Source organism: Mobula birostris, chromosome 19 (genome assembly GCF_030028105.1).
Source record: "Mobula birostris isolate sMobBir1 chromosome 19, sMobBir1.hap1, whole genome shotgun sequence".
NCBI classification, from domain to species: Eukaryota; Metazoa; Chordata; class Chondrichthyes; order Myliobatiformes; family Myliobatidae; genus Mobula; species Mobula birostris.
This window is the reverse complement of record NC_092388.1, coordinates 43,894,909-43,922,513: the sequence shown is the minus strand read 5'-3', so window position 1 is coordinate 43,922,513 and position 27,605 is coordinate 43,894,909. Positions and strand designations below refer to the sequence as shown.

The following is a 27,605-nucleotide window of genomic DNA, read 5'->3' as shown; positions in this document are numbered from 1 at the left end:
GTATCCTGGAGTGGTGCAACAGGGGAGGTACTGTAGATTTTAAGAGAAGGTTATTTGTTAGCAATTTTAATAGGATAGTTCAATTTGTAGGTCCTTCCAGTGACAGTGGTCTGAATAGAATGGGTAACATTTACAGAACTGTTCAAATAGGTTGGAAGATGGATTGTGAATGGTCAAATATGTGGGTTTGCCAGAGTGCAGTGGAAAAGTTTGCAGACAGTGCCCGTGAGCCCACACTGTTTGGGTCAAGACCATTGGGTTTTAAAAATGTGGTGCGTTCCCAAAATAGATTGAAATTGTCGATGAAGCCAAAGTTCAGCGCTCCACATTAAGCCTGAAGCCAAAGGAGAAAAGGACAATAAGTCACTGACAGATTGAAGGACACGAGAGACGGATGAAACCTAGTGGTCGAGATGACTGCTTATGGAAATTAGTGGTGGATGCTTTGTTAGCAAAATATGCTTCATGTTGTCCTTGACTTCGATTTGCAACAAGTGTAACGGCTGTATTCCTGTATAGTGTGCATTCATGCACAAAATATCATTGACGCAGCCAGCTGGAATGGTATCTACAAGATCCTGTTGAAAATTGGTTAAATGCTTCCAAAACTCTTGCTATTCAGGAAATGGCAGGACAAATGAGGCCAAGCACCCGGTATGCAAATAGAACATCGAAATTCAGCATCAATATTAGTAGGATGTAAAACTGTGCCTTCATGCTTGTAGACTTGGCATCTTCTCCATTCTTCTTGATTATGTTTTTGAAGCGATCAATCTGGCAAACAAATTCAATCATGGTTAGATGACAGATTGTTCAGCTTTAGATCATTTCAGAGCAGTAGAGCATAGAGTGCAGCATTCAAGTTCGGCTCTTCAAAGGCTGTGCAGTGATTCTCTGTAAATTATCTGATGAATTGCAGATCACGATGGACAGTTTTTCTCACCGTGCACCAGCTGGGCACAGCAATCAATTGTGAAGTCATTCTTTCGGTATCGTGATGACGTTTCTGCCAACATCACATCAATAATGAGGCTCTGGACAGTATGGACCACTTTCTGCTTTGGCTCGATTCTTAACTCGTCTTGACAATTTGATATCAAAATGAGCAAAGCCCATTACTATTGGAAGACTTGTGATTCTGGAGCATGAGGCAAAGCATTAATACTCAGACTTGCAGCTCCATTTCTGTTCTTCAGGGGTAGAAAAGTGCTTCAAACAGGAAATGAGATTGAATGAATTCTGCACATGCTGCATCAGAAGAATCCCCGCAGCACTTTAAAGTGCCAACTGTTGGGACCATAAGAAAAACTGTCTTCAGCGTGTGTAAGCCATGCACAAAAGGACATGGGGGTGCATGCCTGAGTATAGCCTCTTGAAGGATATACAAAATGGCCAACGCAAGACAGTCCACAGCACAAAATAACAATAGATTCTGTATTTCTAAAACAACTGAGAGAATCTACCATAGTCATGGAATGGGGAAATTGGGTAAAGGCCTGTGCATTAATTGATGTGACAGAGCTCAAGATGAGGCCAGCACATGCTGGGAAGTAGAGTAGGTTCAGGATTTGGTAAGATTGCCACTAGTCACCATGGAGAGGTTCACTACTCACTATTTTGACCTTCCTTCCACTCTGCTGAGTTATTTCAAGAGGTTGGTGGCAAGTCTTCCACTAACAGCTGTCTTTGAGGACTGCCAAGGACGCAGATGTGTGTTTTGTGCTTCCTTATTCACGGCCACTTTTTCCCTAACTGGCATTCATTATTTTTTAATCCCAGTAGGGATATGCATTGAGGAGGTCCGTAGTGAAAATTATAGACCTCTCAGGACATAGACAGTTAGCTGTCAGAGTTTTTCTATATTCTATTGTGGAAAAGAGGATAGAATTTCATACCTATATTTGTTTTTTTTTTCAGATGCACTGAGAAAAGCTTGATTAAACCAGCCAACCATGCACTCCTCCTCATTCCTGGGTAACTTTTATTGGGTGGTCCTTTTAAGTGTGCTGTATGCTGTTGTCTTTCCTGGAAGGAAGAGCTGGGCTAAAAGAAATAAGTGCACAAAAATTGCTGAAATATAATAAATCTATTGTCTCTTCACTGTTTAATCATGGAGAAAAATATATTCAGTGTAGGAAATATGTGGTACGGATTAGCAGCTAGTAACTTCATGTAAAGCATACTGAAGTAATTACAGAGAGAGCCAATTTAGAAATGAAATATATAATCTGTATATACTATGTTGAATGCTAATTACTACTTACAGTCTCTTGAGTAACAAATCTGTTTCACCTTGAATGCACAGAGAGGAAGGTTCAATTTAATATTTTCACCAAATAATTATTAATCCCCTTTACCCCCTCCTAGCACTGCCTGCCCTTCACAAGCCAAAAAAAAATCAGCTAAATTACAAATATGCAAAACAGAGTAAAACTTCCTACTGAGTCAACTCACATGGTTTGACTTTACAATTGGAATCAATAGGCTATGTTGAGGGAATTTAATGTGATAAATTGACTTTTACTTGGAAGATCCATTGTAGTAAAAGCAGGGGGAACTTTGGCTTTTAACATGAGTGATGTTTTGGAAGTATTTTTGCATAGAGGAATATCAGCTTTTTTTGACTGAGCAGAATACGTAAGCATAAATGGTTAAATAGATGACAATAAAGTGGTCATTTCCAAACATGACCAAAATCCAGAGTGAGCAATAATCATTGCAACTGGAACATTGTTCAGTATTTATGCTGTTATGTATTCATGCATATTTTGACCCGTACAGGTTGCTGTCAGGTTTCCTTGTGTGTTACTGAACATCATGTGAGAGGGCATTCTGGGTAGATGACTTACAAGCTATATAACATCTGCATGTTTATTCCTCGTTTCACTTTCTTACATGTGTGTTTTACACGGCCACCTGGCTTCCCGGTACCACAAACATAACAACTAATGACAAGGTGACAAGTCTTCACGAGATATTTATTGTTTTCTCCCCTTTGGTAAGAAAAGTCCACGTGCAACACTGGCATTGTACCACTGTGTAGTGTGGGTGAGAGGATAAAAAAAAATGGCCACAGGAAGTGTGGTGAGTGAAGAATCCAAGAGGAGAGAACAAGAATGGAATGGTTAAATAAAACATAAGAGAGGGAGAGAGAAATGGATAAGACGAGTTAACATTTCTGGAACGTGATTGTGTTTGAAAATAGCGACAATTTTTTGAAGTATGGGGCCGTATCACAAAATGACAGAATAATTGAGTTCCTATACTGAACAATTTGAATATTTTGCACTGGCAAGTCAAATTTCAGGTGATATTCGTGTTCCAACTTTTCTGTGATGGGTGCAAAAACATTTAATTTATTACACAGTCTAGTGCAACCTGCTAACCCTAGCAATAAGCCTTATGAGGTCACAGTTAAAACCTTAAAGGACTACTTTTTACCTAAACTTTTATTGTTGAAAGGGTCAGATTTCATAAAAGTAATCGAAACAAAGGCGAGTCTATTTCATAGTTTGTGGCAGTGCTGAAGCAATTGCCTGAAAACTGATTTTGGGCCGTTGCTGAATAACATGCTCCATGATAGGCTTTTACTTGGTCTGTGTAGTGTGGCAATTCAGAAGCATTTGCTTACAGAATACAAACTAATATTACAGAAGGCAACACACATCAAAGTTGTTGGTGAACGCAGCAGGCCAGGCAGCATCTCTAGGAAGAGGTACAGTCAACGTTTCAGGCCGAGACCCTTCGTCAGGACTGAATTCATTACAGAAGGCTATTGAGTTTAATGCATTTATGGAGATGGCAGCTAAGGAAGCACAGCTATTAAGCACATCTTCCCAAGTTCATAAAGTTTCTACTGACTTTAAGAATAAGACACCTATTAGCATTAAATGTTACCACTGTGGCAAAAGAGGGCATTTGGCAAAAAGTATAAGGATTCAGATTGCCAAAGCTGTGATAAAAAAGGGACATATTGAACACACCTAAAAGTAAAAAGTTACTATCAACCAAAAATACTGATAAAGAAAAATCAGTTTTGGAAAAACAACAAGAAACGTGAACCAGGTGGAGCATACTGAGGATGGACTAAGTGACTCTCGCACAGTGGTTGAAGCAGCTTTGCATGTTTTATCTGATTCAGGACACAAAGACGCCTACTGGGTGACTCGTGTTTGTATGGGACCACAGTGAGGATGCAGCTGGACACAATGTGCTGAAGTATTGCTGGTGTCAGAGACAGTTAACAAGGGGAAATTGCGGCATCTCACCCCAAAAAGGCCAAGGTTGACTTTAAAGACTTACACTGGTGAGGTTGTTCCAGTGAGGGGAGAAGTACGTGTTACAGTGGAGATTAATGAACAGAGAAAACAATTTCCACTGTACATTGTTAAAGGTAGTTACCCTGCTCGTGGTTGGAGCAGCTCAAGCTCAACTGGCACAAAGTGCATTTGATTTGTAGAAGCACAGGTCTATAAGTGGTTTAGAGGAAACTTACAGGAGTATTCACCAGAGAACTGGGCTATACGAAAGGAATCACTGCTAACCCCAACATGACACCTAAATGCCTGAAGGAAAGACCTGTTGCTTGTGCCCTCAAATCAAAGGTAGAGGCTGAATTGGAAAGACTGGCCCAGAGTTACCAGTGTGTGTAAGTAAAACCAATGTTTCCTATCCTAAAAGTATATTGGTCTTTAAGACTTTGCGGAGACTTCAAGGTAAGCATAGATCAAGTTCGTACAACTTGAACGATATCCTCTTTCTCTCTCGGAAGACATTTTTGGAGGACTGGGCGGAGGACAGACACTTAGTAGGATTGACGTGTTTCAAGCATAATTGCAGATGCACGTGGAGCCAGAGTCACAGGAACTGTTGACCATAGTGATTCACAAAGGAATGTTCAGCTACCGAACATTTAGCATCATCTCGGCTCCCGCAATGGGCCAGATCCTGAGCAGGTTGACAGGCGTGCAGTGCTATTTTGGAAGACTTACTCATCACTGTGAAAAATCAGCATGAGCACCTGCAAAACCCAGATGCTACGCTGCAATGACTCCAGGAATATGGGCTAAGGGTACTGACGGGCAAGTGTGAGTTCTTTTGACCTTTAGTTGAATATTTGAGCCATGTGGTCAACAACTCAGGGCTTCACAAGGCACTGTCAAAGGTGAAGACAATTGTGGAGGCTTCAAAGCCAGAGAATACAAGTCAATTACAATCTTTCTTGGGGCTACTAACATACTGCATAAAGTTTGTTCCTAATCTAGCTAGCGTGCTGAAACAACTTCATGAGCTTTTAAATGAATGAACATACTGGCAGTGGACAGATCACAGTGAAGAGGCTTTTAAAAAGGCCAAAACAGCTTTGTCACTATCTGAAGCACTCACATACTTCAATCTGTCATTGCTCATAGAGTTGGCCTGTGACACATTACCCTATGGTGTGGGGGCTGTTATCTCACACATTATGTCGTTGGTGAAGAGCGTCCAATCACTTTCATCTTGAGGATACTATTCAAGGCAGGAAGAAGTAAGTGACCTGGGCTGATCTTTGGAAAGCCGAACTACACTGCATCCAATTTCTCATCCAGGCAGTGTATGATGTGCTTCCAAGCCCATCAAATCTGCACACATGGGGCAAGGCAGAGTCATCTGCGTGCCCACTGTGCTCCAAGCGAGGAACCCTGGAGCACATCCTCAGCGGCTGTGCAAGGGCACTTGGTGAGGGACGGTACAGGTGGAGTCATGATGCAATCCTGGGCATATTATGATCAAGGAACGGGTCTGTAGCCCAGATATTGAACTTTTTGCTGTTGGACTCCGGTCATATTATTTGCCAAGGGAAATCACGCATGCAATTGCAGTTGTTGTATACATCCCTCCCTCGGCCAACCCGATGGCAGCATGTAACATCATTTACACCGTCAGAGCCAGACTACAAACCCAGCACCCAAGTGACCTCATTACCATCTCGGGTGACTTCAACCAGGTTACCATGGCTAGAACACTGCCCAACTTCACGCAGTATGTGAGCTGTACAACCAGAGGGGAGAGGACTCTGGATCTGATGTACGCTAACGTTAAGGATGCATACAGCTCCTCTCCCCTCCCCCCACTGGGAAGGTCAGATCACAACCTGGTGCATCTAAAACCCTGCTATGTGCCTCTGGTGAAGAGTAAACCTGCAACCTCGAGGACAGTGAGAAAATGGTTGGAGGAGGCTTATGAGATGCTCCAGGGTTGTTTTGAGGTGACAGACTGGCAGGCACTCTGTGAGCCACATGGAGAGGATATTGATGGGCTCACAGAGTGCATCACTGATTACATCAACTTCTGTGTGGACTGCAATGTTCGGACAAGAACTGTCCTTTTTATTCAAATAACAAGCCATGGGTGACAAAGGACATTAAGGACATCCTGAACGCTAAAAAGAGGGCGTTTAGAGATGGAAATAAGGAGGAGCTGAGGGCAATACAGAGTGACCTGAAAGACAGGATCAGGGAGGCTAAAGACGGGTACAGGATGAAGCTTGAGTGGAAACTCCAGCAGAACAACATGAGAGAGGTCTGAGGAGGATGAGGACCATCATTGGGTTCCGGTAAACTGGCAACAGGGGAGCAGAGGGCAGTGAGGACAGGGCCAATGAACTTAACCTGTTCTTTAACCAATTTGACAGTGTGGCCCCTGTTCATCCCACACATGAGTCATCTGTTGTCGGCCCCCAACCAACACATATTCCACTCTCCCCTCCTACCCCTCCTACCCCTCCTCACAGTTCCCCACCCTGCTCTCATGATTATACCCCTTCCCCACACGAAACCACCACAGTGGGCTTCACGGCTGAACAGGTGAGAAGACAGCTGAAACGTCTCAACCCAAGCAAGGTTGCAGGACCGGATGGTGTCAGTACCAGGGTGCTCAAAGCCTGTGCCCCTCAGCTATGTGGAGTACTTCGCCATGTATTCAACCTGAGCCTGAGGCTCCGGAGGGTTCCTGTGCTGTGGAAGACGTCCTGCCTCGTCCCTGTGCAGAAGACGCCGCACCCCAGCGGCCTCAATGACTACAGACCGGTGGCATTGACCTCCCACATCATGAAGATCCTGGAGAGACTTGTTCTGGAGCTGTTCCAGCCTATGGTCAGGCCACACTTAGATCCCCTCCAGTTCGCCTACCAGCCCCGACTAGGAGTTGAGGATGCCATCGTCTTCCTGCTGATCTGTGTCTACGCCCACCTGGACAAGCCAGTGAGCACTGTGAGGGTCATGTTTTTTGACTTCTCCATTGCGTTCAACACCATCCGCCCTGCTCTGCTGCGGGAGAAGCTGACAGCGATGCAGGCGTCATAGGAGGTCATTTCTGCCGGTGGCCATCAGACTTTACAACTCCTCCCTTGGAGGGTCAGACACCCTGAGCCAATAGTCCTGGACTTATTTCATAATTTACTGGCATAATTTACATATTACTATTTAACTATTTATGGTTCTATTACTATTTATTATTTATGGAGCAACTGTAACTAAAACCAATTTCCCCCGGGATTAATAAAGTATGACTATGACTATTAACCAGGGAGCACTCACTATTGTCTTTGGACGACGATTGACGCTACTGGCAGATCACTGCCTTTTACATCAATTTTTGGTCCACGTGCAAGTCATAGTCATACTTCATTGATCCCGGGGGAAATTGTTTTTTGTTACAGTTGCACCATAAATAATTAAATAGTAATAAAACCATAAATAGTTAAATAGTAATATGTAAATTATGCCAGGAAATAAGTCCAGGACCAGCCTATTGGCTCAGGGTGGGGTCTGACCCTCCAAGAGAGGAGTTGTAAAGTTTGATGGCCACAGGCAGGAATGACTTCCTATGACGCTTTGTGCTGCATCTCGGTGGAATGAGTCTCTGGCTGAATGTACTCCTGTGCCCAACCAGTACATTATGTAGTGGATGGGAGACATTGTCCAAGATGGCATGCAACTTGGACAGCATCCTCTTTTCAGACTCCACCGTCAGAGAGTCCAGTTCCATCCCCACAATATCACTGGCCTTACGAATTAGTTTGTTGATTCTGTTGGTGTCTGCTACCCTCAGCCTGCTGCCCCAGCACACAACAGCAAACATGATCGTACTGGCCACCACAGACTCGGAGAACATCCTCAGCATTGCCCGACAGATGTTAAAGGACCTCAGTCTCCTCAGGAAATAGACGGCTCTGACCCTTCTCGTAGACAGCTTCAGTGTTCTTTGACCAGTCCAGTTTATTGTCAATTCGTATCCCCAGGTATTTGTAATCCTCCACCATGTCCACACTGACCCCCTGGATGGAAACAGGGGTCACCGGTACCTTAACTCTCCTCAGGTCTACCACCAGCTCCTTAGTCTTTTTCACATTAAGCTGCAGATAATTCTGCTCACACCATGTGACAAAGTTTCCTACAGTAGCCCTGTATTCTGCCTCATCTCCCTTGCTGATGCATCCAATTATGGCATAGTCATCTGAAAACTTCTTCCTGGTTCCTTCCCTGGTTGCTGTCAAATAAAATGTTGCCTCTGTTACTCCCTGCACATCAGTACTATATAAAGTACGGGTGGTCCCATTTGAATGCTGATGGATGTTCCAGACTTCCCTCAGCTCTTACAGCTCCAGAGCCATCCTGAAAGAGATCTTTTACTTCAACAAAGTACGTACAACTCCGATAACACAAGCCTAAAAGCACAAGTGTGCTGACCCTGTTCTATGTAAAGAGATGGACTTAGTAACTCATGGAAATGAAACCTAACTATAGAATTGAAACCTTATCAGGCTTGATGGAAGGAGCTCACGGTCCAAGCTGGATGTTTACTATGGAGCTACCGTGTTGTTATTCCTCCACCATGAAGAAAGCAAGTGCTTGTTGAGCTGTATACGGGACACTGTGGTGTAGTGTGTATGAAAGAAATTGCACACTGCTATTCCTGGTGGCCAGGAATGGATGTAACAATTGAAGAAAATGCCAAAACATGCCCACGTTGTCAGGGAATGAGAAATGTTCCTCAAGTGGCTTGTTTGCATCCATGAGAATGCCCTGAAGAATGATGGCAGAGGATTTTGCAGGATATGTAGAAGGCCATATGTTCTTGATCACAGTGGACATATTCAGCAAATGACCCGAGGTTGCCACCATGAAGAGTACTGTATCTGAAAAATGCATTGAGGAGCTATGTTCTATCTTTAGCCGTTTTAGGCCTCCTCAACAACTTGTAAGTGACAGTGGCCCACAACTCCTGTCTGAAGAATTAAAGACACTTATGGAAGCAAATGGTATTTATCACATCAAGTCAGCACCATGTCATTCAGCCACTAATGGCCTTGCTGAATGACTCTCATAAACAATGAAACAAGCCCTCAGGATTTCAGTGGAAAGTGGATCCCTTGGTCAGTGTCTGAGCAGTTTCTTGCTGATATACCACAACATATCTCGTCACCACCAAAATGGGTCCAGCCACTTCACTAATGAAAAGACAGCTTCACACCCGGCTTGATCTGCTTAGACCCCCAAACACAGAACAGATTATACTAAACGGATGGAAACTCCAAGCAGAGAGACATACCAAAGCAAAGTACAGAAGCTTCACAGCAAGAGAGAGAGTACTTGCCCAAAACTATATCTCTGGAACAAAGTGGATATCTGTGACAGTGGTGGCACAAACTGGTCCTGTGTCATACATGATGGAAACTAGTAACCACCACATCTGGAGAAGGCACATTGGTCAGCTGTTTCCATTTCTGAGGCTACTGAAAACCAATACAAACTGACCAATCCAGATCCTGTTGTAGAAATCGGACAGGATTCTGATACAACTTCAGAACTTCAGTTAAGATCTAATGACACAGCCAGTGCTCTTACATCACCTGTGATTTCTGAGGTGCCCACCACTGACAATGCAGTGCCCAGACCAAGATCTGTACATACAACACCAAAAGATAAAATGGCCTTGGCGACAATCCTAGGTCATCAGTTCCCTCACGGGCATAGGTGGCCTCAAGACAGATTGAATCTCTAGTTTAGTGACTAACCCTTAGCACATGGAGCAGAGTAATCCCCAGGGTTACATCTGGTAATAGAGACAGTCTACCCTCCCTCCCTAGTTTAGAAAAAAAATGTTGTTGATTGAATTTGACAATTACTCCATTGAATGTTAATAGTTCAGCACCTGGTCGGTGTATGGGAAGGGGGTGAGAACTTTAAAATATGAGGGGAGAGGGAAATGTTATGTATTCATGTATATTTTGACTCTTACAGGTCGCTGTCAAGCTTCCTGTGTGTTACGTACTGAACATCATGTGAGAGGGCATTCTGGGTAGATGACTTAAAAGTAAAATAAACAGCTGGCCTTTTATTCTTCATTTCTCTGTCTTACATGTGTGTTACACACGGCCACCTGGCTTCCTATTACCACAAACATAACATACGCAACTTTTGATCTTGGCTGTCATCATAATGCATAACTGAGAGATTGTTGCACTGTCAGAGAAGCTGCTTTAAGTTAGAAGTAAAACCAAAGATGGCTCTGTCCTCTGAAGTCAAGATAAAACATCCCAAGGCACTATTTCAAAAAGATAAGAGGAACTTGCCCTGATACCAACATTAAACACTGAAGCATCATCTGGTACTTTGCTGTGTGTGAAACTTTGAACTGGGTGTCACAGTTCATAAATTAAAGCAATGTATTTGCCTCTAAATTATTAATTGGCTTTGAAGTACTTAGGGTGGAAATGATGCCAAGAAGACACTGGGTAAATTGGAAGTTAGTTTTCTTCTGATTACTTTTAATTCATCTTCTGGCACCCTTACCTAAAGATTAAGAGTAGGTTTATTGAGGGACTTGTGTGTAATCTTAACTTGATGCAGCCTTTTTTTTATCTCTTTCCAGGTGTGAACATAAAAGTGACTTGATATGGTCACTGCAAGATGAAAAGTTATAGGGGACTTTAGAGCATCAAATCAAACAAAAGCAGGTATCAGACAAAAGTTGTCACAAAGTTTAAATCTTTTTTCTGTTCTTCTGGTGACATAACAATCTTGACTATATCTCCAATAAGTCTAATACATTACTGCTATGGAATAGATCTTTAAATGTCCTAACTGGTATACCTAAATCCAGCAGTACTTCATTTTAAAATGCAGGTTATTAACTTGCTGATTTGATTTTACTGAACTGAATATATATATAATAAAACTTGAAAGTTTGCCTAACGGTGTAAGTGGTAAAATTAGTGGTGAACTTTCTCAGAACAAAAGTAACTGCCGTAAGGTTGAGCTGCGCCTTTTCACTTCTTGAATGGGATAGTGGCAGGTAGTGTTGTCAGCCATTCTATAGAGCTACTGCACTGGATTCCGTACTGGATGTCAAGACAGAGCTCTATTATCAAGCAATTTTCTAGGAAATTAATAAACACGACATTAAAACAGGATTGATGTGGAAAGATGCACCTTGCTCTGCTGCCAGTGCATGATCGTCCAAAAAAGGAATGCTTAAGTGAGTGTAATTAAGGCTACACTTGGAAGTGGTTTGGTAAAGCAAGGAAATGTGAAGTATTGGCTTAGTCAGATATTCCCTGAAGTATTGTAGCCTGACAACGAATACTATTTGTTGTTTGAACGTAAATTGAACACACAGTCATAAGTCCACAGAGTATCATGGAATCGACACATTGTGGGCTTTGACATACTGCACAGCAAAGCCTCAGGATTTCAGAAACAGAACATAAAAGGGGCCAATTCAATCCATTGGGTCTTTTCTGGAGCATCCAGCCTTAATCCTATAGCTCTGCTACCTTCCCCATACTCATACCTACATCTGCTTTCAAGTGCACATAGGAACATAGAAAACCTACAGCACAATACAGGCACTTCAGCCCACAAAGTTGTGCCAAACATGTTCCTACGGTAGAAATTACTAGGCTTACCCATAAGCCTCTATTTTTCTAAGCTCCATGTACCTATCCAAAAGTCTCTTAAAAGACCCTAATGTATCCGTCTTCACCACTGTTGCCGGCAGCCCATTCCACACACTCAACACTCTCTGCGTTTTTAAAAAAAAACTTACCCCTAACATCTCCTCTGTACCTACTCCCCAGCACCTGAAACATTTGTCCTCTTGTGGCAACCATTTCAGCCCCGGGAAAAAGCCCCTGACTCTCCACATGATCAATGCCTCTCATCATCTTATACACCTCTATCAGGGCACCTCTCATGCTCCGTCGCTCCAAGGAGAAAAGGCTGAGATCACTCAACCTGTTTACATAAGGCATGCTCCCCAATCCAGGCAACATCCTTGTAAATCTCCTCTGCACCTTCCTATGGCTTCCACATCCTTCCTGTAGTGAGGCGACCAAAACTGAGCACAGTACTCCAAGTGGGGTCTGACCATGGTCCTATATAGCGGCAACATTACTTCTCGGCTCCTAAATTCATTTCCACAATTAATGAAGGCCAATACACTGTATGCGTTCTTAACCACAGAGTCAACCTGTGCAGCTGCTTTGAGTGTCCTACGGACTTGGACCCCAAGATCCCTCTGATCCTCCACTCTGCCAAGAGTCTTGCCATTAATACTATATACTGCCATCATATTTGACCTACCAAAATGAACCACTTCACACTTATCTGGGTTGAACTCCATCTGCCACTTCTCAGCTCAGTTTTGCACCTTATCAATGTCTCGCTGTAACCTCTGCCAGCCCTCCACACTATCCACAACACCTCCAACCTTTGTCATCAGCAAACATACTAACCCATTCCTCCAATCCCTCATCCAGGTCATTTATAAAAATCACAAAGAATAATGGTCCCAGAACACATCCCAGAGGCACATCACTGGTCACCGACCTCCATGTGGAATATGACCCGTCTCCAACCACTGTTTGCCTTCTGTGGGCAAGCCAGTTCTGGATCCACAAAGCAATGTCCCCTTGGATCTCATGCCTCCTTACTTAGTCAATAAGCCTTCGAAACGACTTGCTGAAATCCATTTACACTACATCTACTGCTCTTCTTTCATCAATGTGTTTATTCACATCCTCAAAAAATTCAATCAGGCTCGTAAGCCACGGTCTGTCCTTGACAAAGCCATTGTTGACTATTCCTAATCATATTATAATTCTCCAAATGTTCATAAATCCTGCCTCTCAGGATCTTCTCCATCAACTTACCAACCACTAAAGTAAGCCTCACTGGTCTATCTGGGCTATCTCTACTCCCTTTCTTGAATAAAGGAACAACATCCGAACCCTCCAATCCTCCAGGACCTCTCCCATCCCCATTGATGTTTCAAAGATCATCGTCAGAGGCTCAGCAATCTCCTCCCTCGCCTCCCACAGTAGCCTGGGGTACATCTCATCCGGTCCCGGCGAATTATCCAATTTGATGCTTTCCTAAAGCTCCAGCACATCCTCTTTCTTAATATCCACATGCTTAAGCTTTTCAGTCTGCTGCAAGTCATCACAACAATCACCAAGATCCTTTCCCATAGTGAATAGTGAAGTAAATTATTCATTAAGTACCTCTGCTATTTCCTCCGGTTCCATACACACTTTCCCGCTGTCACAGTTGATAGGTCCTATTCTTTCACGCCTTATCCTCTTGCTCTTCACATACTTGTAGAATGCCTTGGGGTCTTCCTTAATTCCGCCTGCCAAGGCCTTCTCATGGCCTCTTCTGGCTCTCCTAATTTCCTTTTTAAGCTCCTTTCTGTGAGCCTTATAATCTTCTAGATCTCTAACATTACCTAACTTCCTGAACCTTTTGTAAGCTTTTCTTTTCTTCTTAACTAGATTTATTACAGCCTTTGTACACCACGGTTCCTGTACTCTACCATAACTTCCCTGTCTCATGGGAACGTACCTATGCAGAACGCCACGCAAATATCCCCTGAACATTTGCCACATTTTTTCTGTACTTTTCCCTGAGAACATCTGCTCCAAATTTAAACTTCCAATTTCCTGCCTGATAGCCTCATATTTCCCCTTTCTCCAATTAAACACTTTTCTAACTTGTCTGTTCCTATCTCTCTCCAATGCTATTGTAAAGGAGATAGAATTATGATCACTATCTCCAAAGTGCTCTCCCACTGAGAGATCTGACACCTGACCAGGTTCGTTTCCCAATACTCAATCAAGTACAGATTCTCCTCTTGTAAGCTTATCTACATATTGTGTCAAGAAGCCTTCCTGAACGTACCTAACAAACTCCACCCCATCTAAAGCCCTTGCTCCAGGGAGATGCCAATCGATATTTGGGAAATTAAAATCTCCCATCACAACAACTCTTATTATTACACTTTTCCAGGATCTGTTTCCCTATCTGCTCCTCAATATCCCTGTTACTATTAGGCGGCCTATAAAAAAACACCCAGTAAAGTTATTGACCCCCTCCTGTTCCTAACCTCCACCCACAGAGACTTCATAGATAATCCCGCCATGACATTCACTTTTTCTGCAGCTGTGACACTATTTCTGATCAACAGTGCCACACCCCACCTCTTTTGCCTCCCTCCCTGTCCTTTCTGAAGCATCTAAAACCCAGCACTTGAAGTCATCATTCCTGTCCCTGAGCCATCCAAGTCTCTGGTCACCACATCATAGCTCCAAGTACAGATCTCTATTGTGAACCAACCGCTTTTTCCCTCGTCTCTTCAGTTCGGTTCCCACCCCCCAACAATTCTAGTTTAAATTCAGCCCAGTAACCTTAGCAAACCTTCCTGCCAACATATTGGTCCCCCAGGATTCAAGTGCAACCTGTGCTTTTTGTACAAGTCACACCTGCCCCAAAAGAGGTCCCAATGATCCAGAAATCTGGATCCCTGCCCCCTGCTCCAATCCCTCAGCCATGTAGTTATCCTTCACCTCATTATATTCCTATACTCACTAATCCCGAGATTACTACCTTTGCGGTCCTGCTTTTCAACTTCCTAACTCCCTGTAGTCTTTTTTTCAGGACCTCTTACCTTTTCCTACTTATGTCATTGGTACCAATATGTACCACGACCTCTGGCTTTTCTCCCTCCCACTGCAGGATATCTTGGATGCAATCTGAAACATCCCGGACCCTGGCAGCTGGGCGGCAAACTTACCATCCGAGTGTCTTTCCTGTGTCCACAGAATCACTTGTCTGACCCCCTAACTATAGAGTCCCCTATCACTGCTGCCTTCCTCGTCCTTTCCCTACCCTTCTGAGTCACAGGGCTGGACTCTGTGCCAGTGGCACGGCCACTGTTGCTTCCCCCAGGTAGGCTGTACCCCACAACAGTACTCAAAAAGGAGTACTTATTGTCAAGGGGTACAGCCACATGGGTACTCTCTAGTACCTGACTCTTCCCCTTCCCTCTGCTGACTGTTACTCACCTGTCTGTCTTCCGTGGCCCCAGTGTGACCACCTGCCTATAACTTTCTATCACCTACTCGCTCTCCCTGACCAGACGAAAGTCATCGAGCTGCATCTCCAGTTCCGTAACGTGGTCCCTTAGGAGCTGCAGCTCGACACACCGGGTGTAGATATGGCCGTCCGGGAGGCTGGGAGACTCCAGGACCTCCCACATCTGACACCGAGCACAGAAAACTGGCCTCACACACATACTTCCTTTCTGCAATTAACGCAGGTAAACCTACCTCGCCTCGTTACTGCCTAAGCCTGTTGAGCCAAAGCCCTGTCACTTTGCTACCTCTCACTCCACTGCCTGCTCCAAACGCTGCCCGTTGGATCTGGCTGTCTTCTTTTTAAACTTTTCCTGCTCTACGGGCTGACGTCATGTGCCTGCGCAGTCTTGCATCTCTTTTACCCTGAGTAGTAAAATGCCTTCACTCCAGTTGAAGTTGAAAGATTATAAATACTCAGAAGTATTTGTCCAATGTGACTTCATCAAATATTATACTCTACAAATCATGTTCTTAATGCTGTTTATTTATTTGCATTTGCAGAGTTTGTCTTCTTTTGCACATTGTTTGTTGATGTGTAGTACTTAATTGATTATATTGTATTTCTTTGTTCTACTGTGAATGTATGCAAGAAAATGAATCTCAGGGTAGTTATGGTGACATATGCATACTTCAATAATAAATTTACTTTGAACTTTGAAGATTTTGGAGATGTGTAGGTATAGTTAATTAGTATTAAGAAAGAATTATTCTCTAGAGAGTTCCTGGAGGATATATTTTTGATTTTTTTTTTCTTAAAGTCAAAGCTAAAGAGTCTCAAGTTGTGTAATGTGAGGGCACTCCCACAAAGTCTGCAAGACCAAGGGGTACCTATGCTAATCCATCCAATTCTATTCTCCCTCCTTTCCCATTAGCTCCTCCACATTCCAACACTTATTTATATACAAAGGACAATTTACTCTGGCCAATTGGTCTACCAACTCGTGCATCTTTGAGATGAGTGTTTAAATGAGAAGAAACCCATGCATTCAGCAGGAAATCTTTTGAACCTTGCACAGCAGCAGGTTTGAATCTGGGTCACCGAGGCTATGAGGCAGCCACTCTGCTTGTGCATCACTGTGCTACCCACTAATATCCAACGTTTTTCACCCTCACTCCCATCATTGATGGGTGTGCTGGCAGGAAAACATACTGCAGTGTTAGTTCAAAGCCATGACACAACAGGAGATTAATCTTCAAACTTTGTGAAGTTCTTCAGAGCAGGGAATTGGAAAGGTTTCAGCACTGGTATTCTCATCACCATTTTAGAATGTCAGAGAATTGTTGTGACATCAAACCCATGCTGGCACCTTGTAGAACGATCCTTTGGGTGCACTTCCCAGTTCACTTCCAAAAGGCCTGATCCCTTCTGAAGGTGCTGACTTACATTAGGCTGAGAATTACCAGCATTATTCCAATGTGTTAAAGCCAGAAAGATATTCAGGGCCACATCCTTCCGGTCTCTATCATTTTTGTTTTGTGTTTGTGTTTGTCCCATGGGAATAAGCTGTTTCATTGTTTTGATCAGTGGATGTGCTTGCAAAGGCAATAGTGAAAATGTCTAGCTACCATGGCATTGTTCCAAACAAATTTCGTGTGTGTGCTTATAGTAGATTGATGAGACTGAACCAGTATTTAGCTGGATTCAGTCAGCACACAATCACTCCAAATGATATATTTTGTCAGGTTCCAGCTGTATGTCTTTCCAAGGCCATTTCTGGTCTCCTGCTGAGCTTCAGCTGAATCCACTGAGGTAACTTCAAAGCAGGAAGATATCCTTCCACAGCAGATTAGCTCAATACCTGACAGTCATGGAAAGCTGCCAGTCAGGATGTCACCAGCTTCCAAATACAAGCTGCTCCACAAATAGCTGTTGTGATTTTGGATTTTAAGAGCTTTCAACCAAGGCATATGTGGTTGGGTATATGAAATGACAGCTTTAACATGTAGATATCAGGATACCCTATCCTCAGTTTTTGTGTCAGAGAAAGTCTCCACCAGGAAAGATTAAAAATATTAGTTCACCTAGAGGTGTTGTTGTACTACCAAATTGTTTTAATGACACTGGGCTGAACTTTCATCAGCCATCAGCCTCACATGTCAGTGCTTTTGGTTGTGGAGTGGGTATTGGCAGAAAGGACCAAAACGTGATATATTTTGCTTTGAGGCTGAAAAAGAGTCGACTACCAATTGGTGAGGTGAAAAGTAATTAAAACATAGATGTCAATGTGAATTTTAAGTTGAAGTGGTTAATTCGTCTGTTACACAGCACTGAGCTTAGCTCAAAGACTTTTATTCAGGATAGCCTCTTGGCGTAGATGTGGATTAATAATAGAAGTATATTTCTATGACAAAGCTATGGCCTAGAAATTCTTTCAAATAATTCCATTTTATTTCAATTACATTGATTTTCACAAATGAAATGCATAAACAGCTCATTTCGTGTTATTCTGCAAATTCAACTGGGACAAGTGGGTATTCCTGTGAAAATGATTTTTTTTAATAACTGAACTAGATTGGGACCCAACAATATAAGACCGTGTGATATAGGAACAGAATTAGGCCATTTGAGCCATTGAGTCTGGTCCACCATTTCATCGTGGCTGATCCAGTTTTCCTCTCAGCCCTAATCTCCTGCCCCCTCTTCCCCCCCCCCCTCCGCAGCCCTTCATACCCTGACCAATCAAGAATCTATCAACCTCTGCCTTGCATATACATAAAGACTTGGCCTCCACAGCTGCCTGTGGGAAAGAATTCCACAGATTCACCGTACTGTGACTAAAGAAATTCCTCCTCATCTCCATTTTAAAAGGGTGCCCCTCTGTTCTGGCTGTGTCCTCCCACCACAGGAAACATCCTCTCCGCATCCACTCTATTGAAGCCTTTCACCATTTGATAGGTTTTAAGTAGATCACTCCTCATTCTTCTGAATTGTAGTGAATACAGGCCCAGAGCCATCAAACATTCTTCACATGACAAGCAATTCAATCCTGGAATAATTTACATGAACCTCCTTTGAATCCTCTCCAGTTTCAGCACATCTTTTCTAAGATAAGGGGCTTGAAACTGCTCACAACACTCCAAGTGAGGCCTCACCAGTGCTCCATCAAGTTTCAACGTTACATCCTTGCTTCTATATTCTAGTCCTCTTGAAATGAATGCTAACATCACACTCGCCTTCCTCACTCAACCTGCATATTAACCTTCAGGGAATCCACTTATGTACCTGAAGAAACTGCTAGTATCCTCTTTAATGTTATTGGCTAGCTTACTTTCATATCCTATCTTTGCCTTCTTAATCACTTTTTTGCCTTATGGTGGTATTTGACACCTTCCTAATCCTCTAACTTCCCACTAATTTTGGCTCTATTATATGCCTTCCCTTTCACTTTTATGTTGGCTTTGACTTCCCTTGTTAGCCATGGTTGTGTCATCTTGCCTTTAGAATACTTCTTCCTCTGTGGGATGTATGTAATCATTGTGCCTTTATATCCCTTTACAGTACTCCTCTGTAATATTGATACATCTGACTTTAGCTTCTCCTTCTCAAATTTCAAGGTGATTTTGATCATTTGATGGTCACTTCCCCTTAAGGTTCTTTTACCTTAAGCGCTCTAATCAATTCCAGTTCATTGCACAGAATAGCTGATCCTTAGTGGACTCAACCATGAGCTGCTCTAAAAAGCCAGCTTGTAGGCATTCCAAAAATTCCCCCTCTTAGAATCCAGCACCAACCTGATTTAGGAAGAGGTACAGTCCTAGAACGTCGACTGTACCTTTTCCTAGAAGGTCGACTGTACCTCTTCCTAGAGATGCTGCCTGGCCTGCTGCGTTCACCAGCAACTTTGATGTGTGTTGCTTGAATTTCCAGCATCTGCAGAATTCCTGTTGTTTACCAACCTGATTTTCCCAATCTACCTGCATATTGAAGTCCCCCATGACCTGTAACATTGCCCTTTTTTCATGCATTTTCTATCTCCCTTTGTAATTTGTGGACCACATCCTTACTACTGTTTGGGGCTCTGTATACAACTCCCATCAGGGTCTTTCACCCTTGCAGTTCCTTAGCTCTATCCACAATGATTCATCACCTTCCGGCCCTGTGTCATCTCTTTCTAATGATTTAAGTTCATTTTTTTTTTTTACGAACACAGCAATGCTGCCCCCTCTGCCTTCCTGCCTGTCCTTTTGATACAATAGGTATCCTTGGACATCAGTCCATGAAGCCCTGAAAGACCCTTGTACACGTTCTGGCAACACCTCTGCCTACCTTACCAGTGAAAGCTAATCCTTCCATCAAGTAGCTTCTGATCCCCTCTCTCCTTTCCATCAGCCTTTCCCACCATTCATTACCTGTCCCTGTCCTTGAAACTGCAGCTCTGGTATCCGTCCAGTACCAAGGCTCTTGCTTGCTATCGTGTTTTGCTGAGCAGTAGGGAAATCCTAGGCAGTTTCTAGAATACATGGTCGGCAGAACATTGTGGGCAAAAAAACCAGTAATGTGCTGTAGATTTCTATATTCTTCGTTAAGACATGACTCCAGCCTGCAGCCCTCCACTACATTCAGAGACATAGAGCACAGAAACAGGCTCTTTGTTGCACCCCCCCCCCCCACCAATATTCACAGGCAAATCTTGTTCACTAACACATGGTCCACAGCCATTCCTGCATTAGCAACTCAAGTGCTCGTTCAGACGGGAGGAGAGAAAGCAGCACGCCACGCGTACGCAGCCCTCCAGTGAAAAATAATATTGTATCCGTTAAATAGGGGCTGTGGACAATTCTGATTTGATGGAGACGGACGTGAGAGCACAGAGGAACATCTGGAAAAAATTTCTGAAACGCTCGTTTGCTGCTGTCGTTACTGCGTGGTCAGGAATCTTTCGGAGGGAAGGTCTCAAAATCCCTGGCTTTGCCTGCTGTTGGCGACCGAGATGGAGGTCGAATCGCTCGGATAGAGATGGTGCTCAGTACTTAATGTCGGAGAGCTGATCAGAGCTCGAAGTTTTCAGATGACTCGGAGTCGGACCGTGGTCGGGTATGCCAGGGAGAGTTTTTCTTCCTTCTCCCGTCTGCGTGAGTCGTGGGACATTTGAGAGATTTTGAATTTTTACTGTGCTCGTGGACTTCTTCATCAAGTTGTGATATTGTTGCACTGTTGTAACTATATGTTATAATTATGTGGTTTTGTTAGTTTTTTTCAGTCTTGGTCTGTCCTGTGTTTTGTGATATCACACCGGAGGAAAGCAGGATCTTCCAGTAGCCACACATTTTAATTCCACATCCCATTCCCACTCTGATATGTCCATCCACAGCCTCCTCTACTGTAAAGATGAAGCCACACTCAGGATGGAGGAACAACACCTTATATTCCGTCTGGGTAGCCTCCACCTGATGGCATGAACATTGACTTCTCTAACTTCCGCTAATGCCCCACCTCCCCCTTGTACCCCATCCGTTATTTATTTATATACACACATGCTTTTTCTCTCTCTCTCTCTCCTTTTTCTCCCTCTGTCCCTCTGACTATACCCCTTGCCCATCCTCTGGGTTTCCCCCCCCCCTCCCCCTTTTCCTTCTCCCCAGACCTCCTGTCCCATGATCCTCTCATATCCCCTTTGCCAATCACCTGTCCAGCTCTTGGCTCCATCCCTCCCCCTCCTGTCTTCTCCTATCATTTTGGATCTCCCCCTCCCCCTCCAACTTTCAAATCTCTTACTAGCTCTTCCTTCAGTTAGTCCTGACGAAGGGTCTCGGCCCGAAACGTTGACTGTACCTCTTCCTAGAGATGCTGCCTGGCCTGCTGCGTTCACCAGCAACTTTGATGTGTGTTGGAGGAAATATTGTATTATTTCTTAATGCATGCATTACTAAGTGAAAATAAAAGAGGAATGTGTGTCTTCATAATCTATCTAGATGTTTAAATGTTGTTGAGAGTACCTGCCTCTTCCACTTCAAGAAAAATAAACCCAATCTATTTAATATCTTTGTGCACAGTTACAATGATAATTATACAAAATTGACATGAAAGGATATATTAAAACAAAAATGTAGTCCATTGTAATGAAAAATGGTCAAGTGGAGGATATAACGGTTGTTTTAATAATAATAGATAATGGAGATGGAAATAAAGTAAGGAATGAATGGATGGAAGTTTTAGAAGTGCCTATTATTAATAGATTCCATATTATTTCACAGATAATTCACTATTCTGAAGGAGGAATGCACTTTAAGAATGTCAGGATGTTAAATTAAATGGAGCAGGAGTAGGCTGTAGGCTGTATTCTTCATGCCTGTTTTGCTGTCATTAAGAACATGGCTGATCTCAGCTGGTTTCAATAGACACTTTTCTTCCTGTTCTTACTAATCAGTCATGGATTAAAAATCAATTTATCGAAGTAGGGAACTCCAATGACACTCAACCTTCTGAGACGAACGAATTCTTTATCTCAGTTTACATGAGTGACTTTCTCATTCTGAAAACATCCCCTCATTCTAGGTTCATGCATGTGTTCCCCTCCATAGACGCTGCCTGACTTGCTGAGTTCCTCCAGCGCTTTCTGTGTGATGCATCTCAGAATATTTTGTTTTATAAGATTACCTGTTAGCCTCCTAAACATTCATATACACTGGAAATAACTGAGTGCCAGTATTGGCCACTACTTCTAGCTCACTCACTTAAAAAGAACCCATATAACCAGATTTTTTCCTGTTGGTGAACTAGTCAACTATCCGTGCCAATGTACTACTTGGCCTTTCATACTATGAGCTTCAACCTTGCACAGTCCTTTGCAAGACCTTATTGAATATCTTATGGGAATCCATGTACATACATTATTAGTTTCCCTTTATTTATCTTTCATGTTACATGATCATTGAAAAGCTATGTTAATTTTGATTGATTGTGTTATAATCTTTTTAAAAGACCTGCTTCAACTTCATTAATAAATTCGCCCTTTGCTATTGTGTTGGGTAGTGTCCAGAATCCAAAGAACTCTGGAGGATTAGCAGAGCTCTAAGATGAAGTCCATTGGATCCAGAGGCTTGTCAGCTTTTAGACAACAAGGCATGGGAGCAGAATTAGGCCTTTGGCCCAATAAGTCTGCTCCAGTCCTATTAATTTCCCAGTACCTTTTCCCCAATGATTTCTTAAAAATTTTACAACCTCCTTACTAACTTTGGTTTCTTTTCACCTATTGCCGGCGCTTTTTCATTGTACTCTGTTACGCGAAAAATTGTTTTTGTTCTTTATTGTAAGCAGTTAGCAATTTGGCTGAATCTATGGAAGGAGAAATAAAAGTGAAATATTTCAGGTCTTTCTGCAGTGTGTTTCCTACATCTGGCTTTTATATCATATTTCCAATAACTGCAGACTTTTATTCTTGTTTCATAATATTAATTTCCAGACGTGTCACCTAAGGGACAACTTTTGGATTTTATTGGCTCAATAAGTAGAAAAAACGGGTTTCAAAAATGCTGTAGTGTTGAGATTCTAAAGCCCTGGTACAGAAACAGAGCTGGTAGAGCTACTGCCTCTCAGCTGAAGTGACCCAGGAACAGTCCTGACATCCAGCACCATGTGTGGAGCTCGGCATATTCTTCCTGCAGGCGTGAGCTGCTTCTGGGTACTCCAGGATTTGCGATCGTCCCAAAGACCTGAGTTAGGTCAGGTAATTGCCTCTGATATGTAGGTGAATGATGGAATCTGTGAAAATTGATAGGAATAGGAATGTATTTTTAATGAAGCAAGGAAAGAGGTGGCTGCACCATTGGCAATGATCTTTGTCCTCACTGGCTACAGAGGTAGTGCTAGATGATTGGAGAGTGGCAGATATTGTTCCTTTGTTCAAGAAAGGGAGTAGGGATAACCCTGGGAATTATAGATCAGTATGTTTTACTGCCGAAACAAATCTTCTACTCCTAGTTTAAAGAAGGCAAACGTAAAAGAGGTGGACAACAGAAGAGATTCAAAGACGTCTTAAAAGCCAACATGAAGAAATATAACATCGACATCAACAACTGGGAAACCAATGCCAAGGACAGGAAGCCATCATCCGAGAAGAAACAGAAACTTTCGAAGCCAACAGATGTGCAGAATTAGAAGAAAAGAGAAGAAAATGGAAAGAGAGGCAGCAACAACCAAAGCCCAATCTGCCATCTGGAACTACCTGTCCTGAATGCGGAAGAACTTTCAAAGCCAAGATTGGACACATAAGCCACTTGAGAGCCCATAAGTAGATCAACATCCTTGACCTTGAGGGATAGCCACGACACCGAAGATGTTTTACTTTAATTGTGCGTAAATTACTGGTATTTGGAGACGCATCGTTAGATTACAGATAGTCAGCGTCGCTTTGTGAGGGACAAGTCACACCTCATGAGCTTGATTTAATTGTTTGAGGATGTGACAAAGTACATTGATGAAGGTAGAGCACTGGATGTGCATATGGCCTTTGGTAAGGTGTTTGATAAGGTTCCCCATGGTAGGCTGATTTAGAAAGTCAGAAAGCATGGAATCCCAGGAAATTTGGCTGTGTGGATACAGAATTGGCTTGCCTATAGAAGTCAGAGGATGGTAGTCGACGGAGTGTTTTTTGCCTGGAGGCCGGTGACCAGTGGTGTATCATGGGGATGTGTTCTGGGACCCCTGCTCTTTGTGATTTTTTTTTTGTAAGTGACTTGGATGAGGAAGTGGAATGATGAGTTAGTAAGTCTGCAAATGCCTGAAGGTTAGTGGAGTTGTAGATAATACGGAGGTTTGTTGTATGTTCACGTGCATGAAACGAGAGCGTCTTGGACCTCCAGGTGGTCCACGGCAGGGGTGATGAATAAGTTTGTGGCCTAAGGTAGAAGGAGATGAGTTATACAGCTCGCATTACATGCACATGCAGTTCAACTCTTTGAGTGATTATGCAGAAAGTTTGAAGTTAATAACTCATCTCCTCCTACCTTAGGCCGGCTGGTGGCGCAGTGAGATCAGCGCCGGGCTCCGGACCGAAGGTTCCCAAGTTCGAATCCGGGTCGGGCCACCCCCGAGCATGCTTTCCACCCGTGCCAGGTTGAGTGTCGAGCTTGCCACTCGGCCTGGTAAAAAAATACAAGGGTTGAGTCAGGAACGTTCATAATATGACTCGGTTAATCCTGTCACCACTTGCCAGCCAAGAATGGCTGAATGTCTGGTACGACACACTTTCAAAAAAAACCTTAGGCCACGAACTTATCAATCACCTCTTGCTGTGGGGTCCAAGACGCTGACTTCTACAAAGAAGGGATCCGCATGCTCCACTACCGCTGGACTAAGTGTGTACATGTGCTAGATTTTCTAAAATTGACTCCTTCTACCTTAGGCCACGAACTTATCAATCACACCTCGTAAGAACTATAGATAGAGTGGATAGCCAGAGATATTTTTCCAGGGCAGAAATAGCTAATACAAGGGGACATATTTTTAAGGTGAAAGTATTTGGAGTGTACAGAGAGTGGTGGATGTGTAAAACACCCTGCTGGTGTATTGGTAGAGACAGATACATTTGGGGCATTTAAGAAACTTAGATAGGCAAATGGTTGATTTAAAAAAAATGGAGGATAATGTAGGATGGAAGGGTTAAATTGATCTTAGAGCAGCTTTAAAGTTTAGTGCAAGATCATCAGCTGCAGGGCCTGTATTGTGGTGTAACATTCAATGTTCTATGTATTGGTATAATTGCCAGTGTGGATCGTGGGTGGAAGACCTTATTTCCATGTTGTATAACTCTTTGAAGTAAAAGACACCAAGTTAAACAAGATGCATGCTAATTCATTATTAAACTCAAACTATGCAAAGCAACTTGTAAAAAACAAGTGTTAAAATGTTCAAGAAGTTGCTTTTCTGCATAATTAATTGATATGATAAGGATTTTAGGCTCCAATGTGATGAAGGTGAAAGCCAGGAACAAGCAGTATGACAAATATGTAGGCTAACCATAGTATTGAATAAATTGCATTCTAATTAATTTATTTGATTTATTTTCTTTTGTACAAATTACTGACTAGTTAAGTACAGTTTCTGTTAACATGAATTTGTCGTGCCAAAGCTTGTGCAGTTAAAAAGCTTGTCATACAACAATAAGTTCAGATGCTGAAACTAAATAGATTTTTGTTTACACACTTGCAAGCTGAACCTGGAATGGTCAGTTTATTCTGCTGAGCCAGAGCAATCAGCAGACTGCATTTAGTCCCACTCCAGGCTGGTGGAATTTACTGTTCCCTGAGCAAACTTCAACGTATAGAGGGAAATTAGGCAGGGAGTATCATAAGCATTTTAAAAAGAGCCTATCTACTTATTAGATCAGGAAAATAATTGAGCGATACTGTATCATGTCCCTTCCATTTTGACCTTACTCAATGCCAAGAACCTGGAAACATACACATCCTCATGCAGGATTAGTATAATTTTTGTATTTAATATATTGGTGCATTTTTGACAAGAACTTTCTTTATAAGTTATAGTCTTATTATCAGTATTGTGAAAGAAAACCTTTAGGGAAATAATCTTACAAGGAGTTCAATTCAACATCTCCTCTTTGACAGTTTTCTAGATATCATATTCCTGCTCAGTTGCAATGCCATTTCCAGTTGGGATAAAGTAATGAAACTAGTGAAGAAGATTGAGGAGTGTAATGTCCAAATGAAGTCTGGTTTGGGGAAACTTTCTATTGTGCTGTTTCTGTTTGAAGATTTTTGGAAATGAACTTTGCCAACACACTGATCAATTTAGCGATCATAGAAAGTTTTTTTGATAATTACACTTGTTTAGTTATCTCAAATCAGGGATTTCATTAAATATTATTTGAAATTGTTTATTAAGGTTTTAATTTACTGGGAATTTGATTTCTGCACGCCAGTACGACCAGCGAATGTGATAAGTAAAAAATGTGATGATGTAGCAAGATTTCCGCTCTTGAATACTTTAACTTTTCAAACTTTTTTCCAGAAGCATTACTAAAATGGCTACAGGATGTTACCATTAATTATATCAAGCCATGTTTATTAATGCATAAATTATGTTTTAAATTGCTTCCTAACCCTGCTTAATGGTATTGGCCCAGTGAGGGTTATATTTTTAACACAATTAAATGAGTTTGAGCAGAGACTTAAAAAAAATTCCTGAAAACTTGATAACACGTGCTTCAAATGGAAACCTATTGGCTATGGTATCAGAATCGTCCAATTGGACCCAAATGTTCTAGGCCAATATTTATGCTTCATAGAAGCTGTCTTTTACCTTAACTCACATCACCTAAACAACAAATATACGTGGATCGCTTTCTCTATGAATGTATCAAGGCTACTGCAACAATTCTATGTGACAATGCATTATATATTTTCATGACATGTTGAGAGGAAACTTATACAAATTAATAGCTGCTGGGTTTGGACATGCAAGAGTAAAATAACTTTTTTCTGTGTTTAGAAACTTCCATAAGTTTAAAGATCTTTCTCAGATCTCCTCTTGGTCTACTAAAGAAAAAAATACCTTGGTCTGTCAAGTCTATCCTCATGGTTTTCGCTTCTCAGTTATAAGGTCACAGCAGCTGCGAGTAGAAATATGAAAATGCTTTTGTATCTACATCTTTGTCGGAAATCTCAAAATGTAGACCATTTTTATCATCTTTAACTGCTGAGTCTCCTGTTGCATATTTCCATCATTTCTTGGAGCAAAGATTGCAGGATTTTTAAAACATTTTACCCTTTTATTTCATTTATCAATGATCCAAGGGCTTCTAATGTTTTTCCTTCACAGAAACTGGTACAGGCACTTGAATCTAGGTTGATAATGGCAAAAATACATTTTTCTGAGAGATCTGGATTTGTACTAGTTCATTCCTGGACATCACCAATGTTGCTGCTTTTATTGTGTTTAGTTACCTGTGTGTTGTGGAGCTTGGTTGACTCTAATCTATTTTCAAGACTGGAGGCAAATCTAACTATTGCAAAGGCAATTTAGCTGCAGCCACTTCATGTTGCAGATAAAATACCTTGTCATTATTATGGGTGCTTGCTGTGAACAATTAATTACCATGTTTCCTGTGCAATAATAGTTACACTTTAAAAAGTGATAAGTAATTATTAAAAACGGCTATTTCTTAATATTGCATGGAGCATGTCAAAT

General features: G+C 42.3%; 1 long non-coding RNA gene across 1 annotated transcript in view; it reads left to right on the top strand.

Annotated features, from left to right (window-relative positions):
- The window catches only part of LOC140212557 (uncharacterized), a 485,064-nt gene that overhangs the window by 228,764 nt on the left and 228,695 nt on the right, over positions 1-27,605 (top strand). The window contains exon 2 of the long non-coding RNA XR_011889745.1: positions 10,915-10,999. This is a non-coding gene — a long non-coding RNA (uncharacterized lncRNA). The remainder of the gene's footprint in view (positions 1-10,914; positions 11,000-27,605) is intronic.